The 16,487-nt window shown below is 40.5% G+C and overlaps 1 long non-coding RNA gene across 2 annotated transcripts; it reads right to left on the bottom strand.

The window, feature by feature from the left end:
* Positions 1-2,467: 2,467 nt before the first annotated feature.
* Positions 2,468-3,960, bottom strand: LOC119004327. Of its 2 annotated transcripts, XR_005070183.1 has the most exons (5): positions 3,609-3,960; positions 3,446-3,497; positions 3,225-3,294; positions 2,833-2,878; positions 2,468-2,734 (listed from the first exon to the last, which is right to left on the bottom strand). It is a non-coding gene; the product is annotated as an uncharacterized LOC119004327 (long non-coding RNA). The 2 variants fall into 2 exon arrangements; XR_005070182.1 differs by lacking the exons at positions 3,225-3,294; positions 3,446-3,497.
* Between the last annotated feature and the right edge of the window lie 12,527 nt (positions 3,961-16,487).

A 16,487-nucleotide genomic window follows, 5' to 3' on the forward strand; every position in this document is an offset into this window, starting at 1 on the left:
GTTTTAGTTCTGGTGCACATTCACTCCCATGTGCTGAGGTGATGTGTTAACAGCCTAATGTGAAATATCAGTCGTACCGGTATCCTCCATTTTAACAATGGCACCTATCACAAGCTGTAGGTCCTTTCTCTTGTCGTTGCTGCTGTTAATGGAGGTATTTGTGGCACCATATGGCTGCTGACACCCAGGAGACCAAAAAATAAAATGCTTCCATACTGAAGAAATGTTGCAGAGAGCAGTCAGGGGAGCCATTTCTGTGTCTCAATTAACCGCAGCTCAAACCCGTCTCCTGAATAAATAACTCCAAGGTCTATCGGAGTGTGCATGGGAATGTTCTGATAAAAATATGATTTGCAGCAGTAATTGTGTGTGGATAGTGAAAGATTGGCTCAATTAACCGCGTGAAGTGATCAGTGTGTGGATGCATCCTGCTATGGTTCGATGGGAAGTCAGAGTTGTAACATAGGGATTTGGCTGACATCAGTTTACAACCCAATATTCCCTCGAGTGAAACCCAGGAACGAACAGTTGCTGTTGCCTAATTCTACACGATATCCTCATACTGTAGCAGTTTTCACTGCCACTCAAACCTCCATCACTGTTAAATTAAGGTTAAGATGTCTTGATTAACAAACTCCAGACAAAAAATTAAATCTGTACTAGACAGACCAACTTCATTCAGCTGTGGTGAAATGATAGTCGAACATCTTGTGTCTGTAAAACAAGCACATTAATCCAACGTTGCACACTTTACTCGAGTTCTCTGCCGTAAATCTGGCACACCCAGTGGAGTGAATAAAGCTATTCAGAGTGGGACGATGAGATAAGGCAGGAGAGGGGGAAGCTAAGCTCTGGGGTTTTGGTTGGAGGATCACATTCAGGCTGTAGAGCTCTGACAAGGCCCTCAGATCATTATTAAAGCTTTTGCTGCATTCATGCAGTTTATGTGAAATTGCACGTGTCTTTTGTGTTTCTTTACAGGGAGTGAAGAGAAAAAAAAAACAGTTTGGATACTGACATTGGTTTTGATTTTTTGATCCCCTTTCAGTCGTGCTTTAGCATTCTCATCACATGTATGAGCCATTATTAAGCACTTGTTTTAAGGGACACCACCTCCATTGCTTTATTAATCAACTGAAGGAGGAAAAATTAATTATATGAAACAAATCAGTCCTATATCTGAAAGTTGTAAATTTCTATTGTACTGACCTCTGTCATGAAAGGAAACACAAATACACAAACTTAATTCAAGATATTTACTGAACTACTAAAAGACATAGATGATGAATAAGAACCAGTAAACACATATATCCACACATACAGTGCCTATGGAAAGTATTAACCCCTTCAGATGTTTTCCCCTTCACTTGCTTTTCTTAATGGAATCATGGTCCATATAATTTGGATTTTTGACAAGGAAAATGTGGCAAAAAAATGTCAAAGATATCCACAGATATCTACAAAGATAATGGCAATTAATTAAAATTATGTAAATGTAAAACAAGTAATAGCATAAGTATTCCCCCCCTTTAAAGTGACAGACCTAATTGAACATAGTTCCAACCAACTGGTGTTAGTAGTCTCACAATTCAGGTAAGGACAAGAGACAAGATTTCACTGTAACACACAATTGTTGCAGGTAAAAAAAATAAATAAATGGCAGAATATACCAGCGTACTAGAACTGTATTATTGTTAAATATGCTTTACATTGTTAAAGCTACTTAGATTGTACAAAGTTGTTATTTTGGCGCCATCTCAATACAATGCTAAAAGTGAAGCAGCATTCAACAATTACTGAGTAAGTGTTGCAGTGAACACAACAAAGTATAAGTGGAGGTGTTGTTGCGCTTTGTGGTGCGGGACAGGACCCAGCCGACAGCAAGGCAGAGGTTGAGGGTAAGCAGATTAATTGACGATTCAAAAATGGAATATGCAGAGCAAGATGTAGCTAAACTGCGGCTGGAGAGTCTGTCAGAGAGGGAGAGGTCATGGAGGAGAGGTTGCTCACAGTGGTGCAGGTGGACCAGGTGGCGCGTTGAGAAACCTGAAACCTGACGGGCTCTAACAGGTGTTGAGGGCTAGAGTACCTCAGAAATGGAAAAGTACACATATTGGTGCAGCTGGAGATGACTCTGTGGGAGAGAGTTATTACAGCACATTTTACTGCTTACTGAGTCAATTGAGTTACATATAAGGGATGATGATTTAAGAAACCAAAGCCATCCTCTCATATATGTGAATGTATATGCATATGTATGGATTCATTTACCTCCTTTAAGGCCATACCAATAACAACCATACTTTGTAAAACAGGCTAAATAAATGTTGGCAGTGCTGGAAACTGAAACTAAGGCACAGGTGAAGCCTAGACAGACGATAGTTCTCCAGAAATGGCATCTGAGCCATATTACTCTTCTGTTCACACCAAGGTCATACCAAGGCAATTCCTACTTCTCATTTCTGAGAATCAACACCTGGAGTTAGAAACAAAGGCACACATGCAGCCACTGTGTAAGCAATGACTTTATTTTTCTGACCCCACCAGGCTCTGCTCTGTCCACATCTTAGATCTAATTCCTCCACAGTCAATGGCGCAGTGGATAAGGTCAATGCCACCTCGCTAACGGCCAGCTAGCCAAGGATAGCCTCTCTCCAGAGGCCTTTGTGTTGATGCCCTGTTTGTGTCGTCATCTTCCTGTGTGTCACTGCTCTCCACTTTATCCTCTGTCCACCTGGGGGAAGGGCCTCTGTCAGGTTAATTGAGGAGAGCAAAGGACTTTGCTGTAGAAAATGCTGTTTGTTAGTGATCATCGTCTCATTATGAACACACCCGTTTCATTAGTACACGATCTCCATCTCAAGATTAGTTTTGCCTACTGGAATAAAAATAGGGAATCAGCTCATAATCAGTGTAGTTTGAGTGTGTCTAATAATCCAAAGACTACTTTCTCCCATATTGTCTCAAATAAAGTGATCAGGCCACTGTAGAAAGTAAGCTGATAAATGGTATCATGTGTATACATTATTCTATTTCTTTTTTTTATATTTTAACCTTTTCTAGTATATTGTCTTCTGAGCTTGTGTCATATTTATCTATCACATCTTTCCTCTGCTTGGCACTGTTGAACCGCTGTAACAATTGAATTTCCCTAATGCAGTCATGTCTTATCTCATCTTATCAGACAGTAACCAAACGTTGCCTGGAAGACGCCCTCCTCACACCTCATTCCTATATTCCAATCAGCCATAATCAATAATCCCGTCCCATCCAATCTCCAAGTTAATGTTGTTCCTGTGGAGGAGGAGGAAACATTAGCTTCGCAATGAGCACATTAAAAGCAGCTTGGCCAGATTTATGAGTGTAATTTACTGCGAGCATGCCTGAGTTATCAATTTTAAGACGATGTATAGAACCAACAGGCATTTGAATGGTGTAAACTCACAGCTTTTTGCTGACTGTGGTGATGAGAGGGTACACTTGCACGAATGAATGTACTGACAGAGCAAAAATATGTATGCATTAGCATGACAAATAGGATTTATTCATCAGTACTGATCACTAATGGGGGGAGGAGATAAAATCTGTTTTTTTTTTTTCATTCATACCGTTCACTCTGTAATGAAGGATCTTTATCAAGTAACTTTGAAATCTGTGTCAGATTGTATATTAGCAGCAGCAACAAGAAGGTGATGTTAATGTGGTCAACATCTTCCAGGAGAAGCTTTAAACCAGGCTGGATTAGCATGGCTCTTATTCCGACTCTTCAACAGTGAAGTTGGATGGTTGAAGGATGCTGTGTGCCATGATGGTCTCAAAGTCCACTGTGCTTAATCCAGATCACCAACTTTGTTTTCTTCAGTGACGATGACACAATTTATGTGATACACAGTACATATTTCAGCACCTGCATTTCATTCTATGACGCTACCAAGCAGCGCTGCCATTAAATGTCATAACATTCCATGACACTTACCAACACTCCAGTCTGTTATACCTCCCGACATTTCATCGAAAGGCAACAATTTCCACCTTTACATTCCATAAGACCTCCAAACATTCCATTCTATGAAATGTCCCAACAATCCATTCCATGACACTTTCCAGCATTCCATGCTACAACACGCCCCAACATTCTATTCCATGACACTTTCAAATATTCCAATCCAACACCCGAGGGTGTTTGAAATCCTCTTTTTGATTCTAGCTCAGCTGTATCCACTGCTGTCAGTCCTGTGCTCCCTGCCTGTGTTGTGACGAGGGCCCAGTGTGTTGATTCTGGACGATTATTTTCTGTCCAGACCCGAAGAGTCTGTGAAGGCAGAGTGATGTGAAGTTAAGTCTGAAACCAACGCGAGGGATAGTTTGCTGCCTGCCACAGCAGAGATGGATTTTGTAGTAGATACGAGTGTGTTTGTTAAGGCTCAGCAGAGTGATCTGACTCTGGCAGCATGTAATGCCGACTCTCTTTCCTGTGTGTGTAGTTTTATGTATTGCATCCTGATGCACAACTGCTGGTGCTGCTGGTGATTAACCCTCCTGTTTGTGCTTGTTTCTCAGGAACAGCAATTAATGGAGTGATGTTGACAAATTAACACAAGACTTCTGTTCAGGCACAAATTGACCTGCTGACTTAAAATCAAGACAAATGAGTGATGAGGGTTTGATTATGAATATAACAAAACGACAAAATAAGGGATTAGCAATATATGTGTATCTGTGAGTCTCCACAGCACACGAGTGACATGTCATCACGCTGTGACACACACACCATGCTCTCACAGACACACATACACACACATACTGACTTCCCTCACACACTGGTGTACGTGGGGAAGTCTTCTCCTGGATCAGCCCATTTGCAGCATTTGGACGCTGATGCCAGAGCAGATATTATTCAGTTGATTAACACTCATCCCACTCTGTTTTCTGACACTCCATCCCACACCACTGTCCTCTCTCACAACATTGATGTTGACGATGACCTGCCCATTAACGGCATGCCTACCGTCTGCAACCCGACCAAGTGTGCACTTTGTAGAAAAGAGTTTGATTATCTGCTCAAAAACGGACTAACTATTTCCCAGCTCCATCGCACGGAGTTCCTCTTGCCTGCTTGTGTCCACCAGACCAGAAGCCAAGTGTCACCAATGTCACCAAGCCCAATTCCTACCCATTACTGAGAATGGAGGACTGTGTAGACAAGCTTGGGTCAGCGACACGAGACACAAAACTGGACCTGTTAAAAGTACATTGGCGGGTTCCATTAACTGTATTGTGTTATTAATTAGTTATTAATTATTGTGCTATTAATTTGGGTGTTTATGTTTCAGCCCCTCCAAAAAGACCAGTTTTTTTATGCTCATAAGGGAGAGGGTCGCCTGCCAAAGCCTGTGCTCCAAACTATCTCGAGTGCTGTCAGATCATTAAGATGTGATTCATTTACAATATCCTTCCTGAGACCCTGAGAAATTATGAAGAACATTTATTGTCATGGAAATGCAAAACAGCAAAACACCCATCCTTCAAAGACCACTTTGTCTCTGTGATTTCATGAGACTTGCTTCTCTAACTGTACCTTCTGTGGACAGGAAGTCTACACTGATGCATGTCTCGATTGTTACCTTCGGGGTACTAACACAATGTATAAAAGATAAGTTTAAAATATCACATCAACATCAAAAACATGTGTTTGCTAGAAGAACGGGATTGTGTAATGACAACAGCTTTTCATCAAGAAGATAATGCATGAAAACAACCTCACACGACCACCCACTTATGCATCTAGAGGTTAAATACCAGTCATATGCCCCAATATGTTACGGTGGGAGTCAACAGGCCAAATCAAACAGCAGTGCTCTGTTGACATCAATATATGGAAATCCAGCTGCTGGCAGAGAAACCCTCTCCAGAGAGATGCTTGTTTGCCTCAGGTGGGCATCATTAAAGAGACTCATAAACACACACATTGAATGTTCACTATATTCATTCTTTCCTCTTGTGTTGTTTCCTGATTGTTTAAGAAATTTTTTTCTTTTTTTTTGACAGGATGTGTCCTGTCATCTGCACCAAGCAGCAGTCGACATGGCCTCCTAGATGCTGCTGGCAGCTTAATTCTCACAGAGATGTTGTGTTTCACTGACATTCGTATTCTCCTTACGCTCTAAGTGCAAAGTGCAGAAACAGAACAAACTCATTTCGCTGGTTACTGTCAGTAAAAGTTCTACAGACTCCCTGAGCAGATGTAATGGTCCACACATTGAGCTGCAACCCACAGTCATTGCAGCGGCCTCAGAGTAGCAGTCACCGAAGATAACCTCCTGACTTAGCAGCAGGAGTGGGCTTGGAATAAAGATTGTATCTTTTAATTAAACTTTCACTTAGTGGAAGAAGAGATGGGTGGGGGGGGGTGGGGGTGAGGAGGGTGGGGGGCACCTAAGGTCTTCATTCTGCACCCGTCCTTGGTATTTTATATCTTGAGGAATTTTATGGTTGGCCAAACCTTCCATTGCGTTGGCAGATTTAGAACTGCTGGAGTGTTTCATAGTGTCTCATAACATTACCAAGCATTAGCTGAGAAGCCCAGAGGAAATGAAACTACTTTTACAAGACAGTTGCTTCAGTTGCACCCTTTTTTCTTCTTTTTATCACTTTTGACATGTTAAAAGACCAGTCCAGCTGTAGGTTGTATATGTCAATCTTTTCTGAAATGCTATCTCTATTGTGTCTGATGTAAGCTGAACATGTGTATTGCTTTGTCAGCGCAGTTTATATTAACAGCACACTGGAGTCTCAACTCCACCTGTGGTTCTGCTATTTGTTTAGGTTTGTTTTGATGACTCATAACGTAATACCCACAGTGTGCATGATGTTCAAACTTTAAAGTGCTGTTAAACTCTGCAAACTCCCTCCCGTCATTTGAAGCTCTTCAGAGTAATTTTGTCTGACAGCCAAGAAGACACACTTTGACAATAATGAAGTGGAAGTACATCAGAGTGTTTCCTCTGCACTGCTCAGCTTCTCATTTTCCACTTCCTGCAACTCCATTAATCATTGGAAATTAGACGAGTACTTTCTTGCATTATTAATTTGATCATAGTGTACGGCAGAGTTCACCTTTATGAAATAGGACGATAATATACTTAGACCTATAACCAAAGTAGTAAAGCTGACAATGCTGATGTCAGTCAACATAACAGACCACATGTTTTTGTCTGATGTGTTCCTGCTGTGCATGTCAAGCTACACACAACATAATAGAAATCTAACAAATATACAACTCACAGGAGCCATTAACAGTTTTATAGAGTTCATTACAAAGCTCTCCACAGCATACTCTCAGTATGCTCAGCTTTGAACAAGGCAAGCACAATCTGTTTTAATGTTCTTCCACTCACGTTCTGTTGTGTTACCTGGTCCAAACCCTGAACCTCTTTCTCTTTGTATAATGTCTTGTAGACATAATTTGGTTTATTTGTTGCTGTTGCCACGTCTTGTAGTAAATAAATGTTCAAGCATAAAGTTGTTGTTTCTTATTTCTTGTTTCTGTATATTTTACTGTTTGGTCACTGGACACCTCTGTTAAAAAGTAACACTTTAAAATTAACACATGAAATGTGGTTTGCTACTAAATGTGGAAAAAAGCTGCCGTTTATTTTAACACAACTTTACAATATTTTGAGCTGTAATTATAATCCTACATTTTGGTGGGTTTTTCAGCCCATTTCTTGACTGTGCAACCAGAATAGTTATTGGTATTAGTCGACCAGGGTATATCTGTCAGGCCTGGGCAGCAAAGAGGACTCAATGCAGAATAAGGGCGATTCAAGCAGGCTTTTATTGTGAAATTCTCACTTGAGCTCTTAAACAAGGTGACAAATCAATGGCTATGAAACCACAATATCTAATCTCAAAAGGAGACAAAAACAGAACCAAACAAGGAGGCAAACGACCTCAAAGCAAAACCAAAAAAAAAAAAAAAAAAAAATGAACACAAAATCCCTCCCCAAGGAGGTAAAGAAAAAGACTATAAGCGAACTACACTGGCACACTAGGGCTATAAAAAAACTTAACAGAAATTCACTCCAAAGGAGGAAGGCAAAAGGCTATAGCCTTAAACTGCTCTATCGGCTGATTACAAAAATGTATTGAACAAAAGGAGGCACTCAATGGAGGCAAACAAATGACTATGAAAATTATCTATGCTTCAATCTGAAAACATTAACAAACAAAAAGTCACTCCTTTAAGAGGAGTCAAGAAGAATATACAAACATGGGCTCTTGGCTGTGGTAAGGCTGTGAACAAGGCTGGGGTGATCAACGAATACAAAACACACTGGCACAAGACAAACCAAGACACAGACTATTTAACACATGAGGGAGAGGGCAACAGGTGGAAACAATCAGGAATCAGGGATGACATCAGACCAGGGACACAAGAGGAAGGGCAAGGGACCTGAAACGAGAGGGGAGTTACACTTTCAAAATAAAACAGGAAGTTCATGAGACACAATGCCCAGACAAGACAAAACCTCACCGCTGTGTGACAATATCACTGGAGGAATAACTTACAGGCTACTTAATAATTTGTATTGATGCTTAAAACCCCAAATTCATATTGAGCTATAATTATAAACTTACATGAAGTGTTTTGTCTCAAAGTGTGTTTTTTGTTTTTTTCCCTAAACCAAACCAAACCAACTGTTTAGCGACAATAACAGTGCAAACGTCATAAAATGTCACGTGTTTACTGTAGTTGTCTGCAAGCTTTAGCTGACGTTGCATATACATCATTAATAACTTGACTGAGTTGCCCCTTCATGTGCAAAACTGAGGCTAGAGGGGTTAGTAGTCATAGTTTCAAGTCTAAGGCCACTGACCAAGCTAAGGTGTTTGACTATTCGTGAGTGAGAACGTGTTGGTTTGTGTAAAACAAGTTCTTACAGCTGGTGCTCTCTTGGATGTCTAAAGGGTGGGATGCATCAATAATAGTCCAGAATTTATTGGAAACAGTGTGCTGCTGTATTTGAAGTCTTACTGGTTTTTCAACTGTGCTCGGTCATTTTTATTCCTGCCTTTCTCAGAGTTTGTGTCTTGTAGGAGGCTTGAAATTAGATTGCCCCGTCTTCCATAGTGGGCTTACTGCGAAGTTACCAAGAAGCCATTTAACACACAGCATACAGTAAATCACTGGGAATCAGGGGTGTTGTGAAAAATCCAGTTTTGGACTGACAGGTCTGAAAATGCCATTAGAAAAGCCTTTTGTAATCCCACAGTGATGTGGGAGGGCCGGCAGCTGCTGATCGGCTCAGCATCTCAGTTGAAGTTCTTTTAGTTGAAGTTATGGTTAATTTTCCTGCCCCGTTATCTAGAAGACAAGTCAACAGCTGAAATGTGGCTCACAGGCTTTTAGGTACCTGGTTCAAGTTAGCTTTGGACTTTAATGAAGCACAAAACAGAAATACAACATTGTGAAAATCCAACTGACAAAGCAAGTGGTGAAGGGATTGTTCCTCCCCAGCCAGGGGCGCTGTGTCACAGGCCTCCTGGGTTCTTCTGCTCTTATCCAAAAGGCACTTTACATTAACAGAGTTAACAAATGTGTTCAAATATTTAATTTTCAAACACTCAGCTGGTGTTTAACTCTGAGTGTGATGCTTTAGAAAATCACATATTGCGTTTAAAGCAGATGCAAGGTTTGTGAGAATTGGTAGACTGAAACATGTGCTTATCTAATGAACTCTGAATCTGAGAAACCTACTTGAATGCAAGACAGCAAAAAGCACTGAGTGAGTGTAACTGAAGTGGAAAAAGAGATGAAAGAGAAACGGAAAACAGCAAGAGATGGCGAGTGGGAGAATGATTTCCATTTATTTGAGTCCACATTAACTGTCACCTTGACTATAACCTGACTACTCTTACCAGAGTGAATTGAGAGCAGAGAGTCACAAAATGAGTCTAGTGGGATGTTCAGTAATTACCCACAGAGGAAAGAAGCAAAGAAACCTTAAACACCAAATTCCATTTACTTTTTGGACGTTTCTAAAAGTGGTCCAGTTTTACAAGTCTAGGGAACATGGGAAAATCTTTATTTGAAATGCTTGTAAACACGCAAATATAACGACAGGTCACACGATGATAACTGTGTTACTGAGGGGTCACAGCAGAACCAGTGCTTAAGGCTACGAATGCTCACAGTTAATCTCCCTGAATAACATATTCAGACTTCACTTGTCTGAATTGGACAAATGGATTACAAGCTTTATGGTTTTAGATAATATCAATACTAATATTAGTATTAACCCAAGAGTGAGCACCTCTCCAAATTGTTTGTGTGCACAGTGAGAATATAGCAGGTCAGATGAAGCTGGAATTGTTCCAGTAATATGTTATATGTTAATATCAAACAGTTAACAATTTACATTTTATATTGTTTCTCACTTGGCGGTTTGTTTTCAACCTGTCTCATCTCCAGATCAGCTGGAGGGTGTCCTCACATGTTAAACATACCCAGCTTTGGTACGGTCAGCAGTCAGCATTACCCAGTTGAAAAGGGACGTGAACAGTGTTCTCGAGTTGGGTATGAACAATGGTCTTGGCACTTGGCATCCACCTCATACGTACATAATCTACACAGATTATGATAGGTATTGCAGAAACGTTCCTATGGTATGTAACATATGTACAGATTCAATGTATCTGTAGTTTGCAACTGTGCCATGCCAGCAATGTGTCCCGGCGACTGGGCTGGTACTTCGTTGTGATGATGCCGCATTTTCAGATCTCTGCGATGAATTTGGTGACTACAATCTCATTATGCTGTCAGAAATGAGGGACAGAGCTTCAAAAAGATTGTAATGAAATAGAATGAAATCAATCCCCAGAATAGCACATGATGTTGGCCGGAAAAAAAAAAAAAAAAAGTCACTAAGAAATATTCATGGCAGAAAAAGAGAGTGACTGCTTGGTGGATTTTTGTGTCTATATAACAGGCCACAGCAGCAGAGCACCCGGCTGGCAGACAGGCTGTGCTTCCTTCGCTCGCGGCCAAGATTGATCTTTGTCAGAGCCGAAGAAACTCTCATTGTTTTCAAGGAGGCAGTCCATTTATTTGAAGCCTTGCACATACTGGAGACCAGAGAGGGCAGGTTTAAAAGGCAACCTATAAACCTACACAAGATTGAAGTGTGTGTGTGTGTGTGTGTGTGTGTGTGTGTGTGTGTGTGTGTGTGTGTGTGTGTGTGTGTGTGTGTGTGTGTGTGTGTGTGTGTGTGTTACTGTGGGAACTGAGATAACTGTTTGAAATTATGTTTGAGAAGTTTATCCTGACAGACAGACTTACAGACATCAACATAAGTCATTTATTACCTTGATAAGCACAGATCAATTTTTACTTTCAAAATAATTAGAATTAAGTTGAGGAGCATAAAAGAACAGAACAGTCATCGGTGTTGTTTAGTCAGTAAAACTTTACAGCAGTGAGGCAGCCTCATCCCACAGAACAGCCACCGTACCTTATTTTCCAGCTTCAATGATCCAGAAAAGGAGCCATCGTTTCGACACAGCCTTGGCTTTCACAATCGTACTTTTTATTCCTTTTTCTTCTGTTTGTAACTGCCACAGTGGCCGTGAAAATCCTTTCGGTGGAAAATGACCAAGATTCCTACAGACCTGATGAGCCATAACTCAGAGAGCAGCAGAATAACACAAAAGACCTGCAGTACCCGTTTTAATCAGGAGCTAGTCGTCTTTTCTTTCTTTTTTTTTGAGTGAACAGTAAGATGTATTGCCATGTGTACTAAAGACAAGAGAAAGTCTTTGGAGGCTGGAATCTGTCGTGATGAAGTCATATTTGGGGAGGTGATGAAGCTGTGCTTAGAATGGAGTCTAGACACTGGTGGTGGTGATGGAGGAGGATGGATCATGGAGATCTGACGACAGGGGGAGTTGATTCTGGTGATTCGGACCGAGCCACTGAATGAAGAGCTGGAGGTGGATGGGATGGAGGAGGGTGGCACTGAAATGACAGCTGGCAGCAGAGAGGAGAGCTGTTTCAAGTTTGAGAGCAGAGACATGATTGGGTGATAGTATTCAAGGAGGACTCTGGTTGGTTAAAACAAGAGAGAGTACATGAAGAAATCCACGTCAGGTGGAGGGAGCAGGGAGAGAGGTGAATGAGAAGATAGTCTTCCTGATTGAACTAACGCTGAGCCTCATTAGTTTGATTTGAATGTCTTGATAGAGACTTTTAGATGACAACCACAGATGGAAACCTTCTTAAGTATGATGTTAACATGTGATCTGGGTGTAAAAGGACCCGCTGAGCTGCGCATGACCATATAGAATGAAATAACTGACACAACTGAGTTAAAGGTGTAATTTGAAAAAAAAAAAAAACAGAATTAGAAGGTAGCTCTAAAAATAGAAGGGCAGTTTATCAAAAGAGTAAACAGTAAATCATTAAGCCGTGGGACTGAGACTGAACAGATTCCAGTTTGAAGACAGGGAATACAGTGCAGAGGTGATTTTACAGATCAAGAAGGACTCTGGTCGGGGCTATGACACAGCAGACGGGGAGGAAGAGAGAGAGAGTCTGACATCAGCAGCAGACAAAAACATCATGTAGAGACAGAATATGTAAGAGGAAGAATCTAATCACCAAATACACCCATACGCTATACAGCCTGGTGAAAGCTGTTCTCAGTGTCGTGGAACAGTGACCGGTTGAGGTGCAGGTCAATAAACATGTTTCGATGGTGGGGAAATCAAAGTAACCAGAGACAACCCACCCAGACATGATTTATTTCAGTCAAACCAGAGATGATTATGGAAAGACATGCAAAGACTGTTTTATTTCACTTGAACTTTAAGCTTGTCTTTTATGCGGTAAAGGAAATGATACGGTCGGAGTCTATTTTGTTTATTCGCTACACTAACAGCTAAGAGAGTGAAACATAGTCAGCTGGCTGGCATGGCTGGTAAAAAAAACGCTTCTGTGTCGAGAGAGTTCAGAATAGCCGCTTGAGCTGTTACTGTAGCTCTCATTACAGTCTCATTAAAACAATTCAGCCTGCTCAGCAACAACGTGTCAGCATATCAACAGCTGTACGTCAGTGTTCAAGTCACATGAAGCTGAAGGCAAGTGTACTACACACTGTCAGCTTCGCAGTGTGTGTGTGTGTGTGTGTGTGTGTTCTTATTTTTTCTTGATTTGCTTGTTTTATTACAGAGAAGTTGACTCAAACAGGACTGAAACAGGTTGAACACCTTCTGTCTGACAGTCACAAGCACAACTCAAAAGACAACCTGAAATAAAGCTAATGTCACTTAATCTACCTATTGTAAGAAGCAAATTTAAAAATAATTAAGTCCTTAAAATGAGCTGATTTGTATACTCTGCACTGTGCAGTCAAGCTAAATATCACATACGAAAAACAAACTGGTTGCTATGCTGTGGTATTTTGGTCTGTCTTGCACAAAAGTTGACAGTGTGAGAGAAACGTGGTGAAGTCTTTAGTTGTCAATCAAAAATACTGGTCTGCGATCACTTTGTGAGTCAGATCTACTGACAGCTGATTTGTTGTTTTGGTCACCATTTCATCATTTTTCCTTGATGTGTGTGCTTCTATTGTGACTGAGTAGCTACATGGCGTAGTGTCTATTGTGAACATTTCTGAGTTTGTTGAGGCTTAGAGCACCGAGTCGGCATGGGGTGTTATTTTTTGAAAATTGACTGGCTGCACACTGCACTGGGCAGATCGACGTGGTTGTGTGTTTTCTCCGTGGAGCAGCGAGCTGCTTCTGGGACACTGCTGAAACGTAACGTGGCACAGGCGAAGGAAACACGAGCACTGTCTTGAACGGAATTCTCAATTAGTAAACATCGCAGCCTGTGTCAACCAGGACAGACAGGGAAGAGTCAGATCTGTGTGTCAGGTGAGCTCTGTCAGACTAAAGGAACAATTACATAACTGAATCTACAGGGTACATCAGTCGATCCTTTTGGTACAGCTACAGACCAAAGGCAAACAAAATAATGCTTGTCAATGATGATGTTCATCACATTCAGACTAACAGCCAGTCAGATGTCATTACTGACAGGACAAATGATGAGAGGCACAAAAATAAAACCTAAACGCTGCTGGGTTTAATATGTTTCATGCAGCTCTGGTGATGTTCACTACAGAACCACAGAGACACACATGATCATTGGCCATTTATGAGTTTGTGAGTGCGTAAAAAAGAAAATCACAACATTCCTCCAAAGCTTACAATGATGTTAAAGTGCTGAGCTCGAAGGTGACATTTTTTAATCAAACTATCGACCGTTTTCTGGGCCATCCACTGCAGGGGATCATCTGTTAAACTGCTAAAGCCGCTTCTGACCCGCTGGCTGTACTCTGATAATGTGCTGTCACACTGTGTATTTCTCTAGTAAAAAGTCACAGTGCACCTCCAGAAAAAGAAAAGAAAAAAAAAAAACACACACATTCAAAGAGAAAAATGACGCGTTCTCGTGACGGCCTGACCACATGGCAAGGAAATTGTATCTGGATCAAAAGCAAGCGTGCTCCGCTGACATTTCGGCAACAATGTGCCCACAAACTCTCTGTCAAATGTCTTTCCATCAATTTCACTGGTGTAGAAAATGGAAAGGGGACGTTTTAAAAAGACGGTTTAGTACAGCGCACATGACATGTTCCTGCAGCCTGGCTGTGAGATACTTCAACAAGAGCTGGAAATCTGCAACAGCATGACTAATCACATTTAATTAGAATGCATCACCGCTACAAGTATGTCATTTGACTGTTTCACATTGGAATCTTTTGAGGGCAGGTTAGAGGAGCTGCTGCACAGCACGGAAATGACTTTCAACAGAAGAACAGCACAGTCCATGCCATGAAGTTTGAGGAGTTGTCTGTAGAGGTCTGATACTATGTTCAGAGTTTTATTCTGTTTTCATCATACCAGAACAAGTACTGAATGACCAAGAATGGGATTTATAGCTTGTACATTTACAAGTTAAGTGGGTGTAAACGTTTTAATGAAGGGACATGTTCATTTTTCTTTCAAAAGTTATGTAGTCTTGGTTTAACCACTGTCTACACTATTAGTACTTTTGGCCTTATTGTTTTACAGACTTCTAAATATATAATTTGTTTTGTTTTGTTGTTGTTGTTTTTTAGTTATTTGATGCTTGATAACTAAAATTAGAAACAGAATAGAACTCTAGTTAAAGCAGCCATAATATAATATAAGGAACTTTATTTATTTATTTTGTTGACATCTGTTTTGAAAGTGAGTCAAAGTAAGACACATTTTAACACCTCTTAGCACACTTTAACACATTTGTCTCAGCTGTTTGCAGAAGGCATGGCTATGAAGTGATGTCTCAGTTTGTGGATATGTCAGACTAGTAATTGTAACATGACTATGGTGAATTAAAGTACACTTTGTTTTTGTGCCATGCTGCCAGACTACAGGCTGCAAGACCCCCCACTTCATCCTCAGCACTCATACGTCATACACAGTTGTTCTGATTTTATGACTGAACTGGCCCAGAAATGTCAGAATCTGATTCATTGACTGTATTAAATTGAGACTGTTTCATTACCAGATACCGTATGAGTTGCTGAAATGCGCGGTGGTGCAGGAAACATGAGCATTGTGTAGAACAGTTGCAGGAAGAAGAAGAAGATGTTCCACATGTTAACAGTACCCCGTGGCACTGGTGCTGGATGGTCTGCAGATTTTGCAGCATACACTGAGGAAATTATTGCTTCAATTTACCACCTTTATCATCAACACTGATTGGACAGTCACATAAAATAAGGTTGAATGCACCTTTAATAAAGGATTTATTAGACTAGTATGGAATAAAATCTACTCAAACAACTCCTTAATGAGTCTGACCCCTTCCAGAGTGTTATCATACATTAGACCTGTTGGATTGTTACTGATTCACTCAAAGTGAGTGGACTGTAATATGCAACTATACTATTAAAATTTAACTGTAATATATGTGTAAGTAAGATTGGTAAAAGGGGAGCACTGTTGCCTTCAAACCCCGTCAAAGAATAAGTGATGATAGATAACGGGTGGATGGATGGACGAGTTGTGGTCAGTTGAAAGCATTTAATATTGTTTTGTTGGATAAATGTTGATCTGTAATGCAGCTTCAATAGCTGTCAGATAAATGAAGTGCAGTAAAATGTTCAAAATCTATCATCAACATGTACTAAATACGAAGCCACTGCTACTTCATCAATCTTAGATAGTTTATATCTATCAATATTTAAGATTTATATTTTATCGATAGCTAGATAGATATTATAGATAGATAAAAAGCAATGAATTTCAGGTACAAAGTCTTTGCCCAGGTCATGTCAAAACTAGGTGTTAAACAGACTTCTAGTGCTTATTATCCAGAGAGTTGGGGGGCACTAGAGAGATTCTACCAAACTCTAAAAAGTATGTCTCACAAATTC

Source organism: Acanthopagrus latus, chromosome 16, assembly GCF_904848185.1.
Source record: "Acanthopagrus latus isolate v.2019 chromosome 16, fAcaLat1.1, whole genome shotgun sequence".
Lineage (NCBI taxonomy): Eukaryota > Metazoa > Chordata > Actinopteri > Spariformes > Sparidae > Acanthopagrus > Acanthopagrus latus.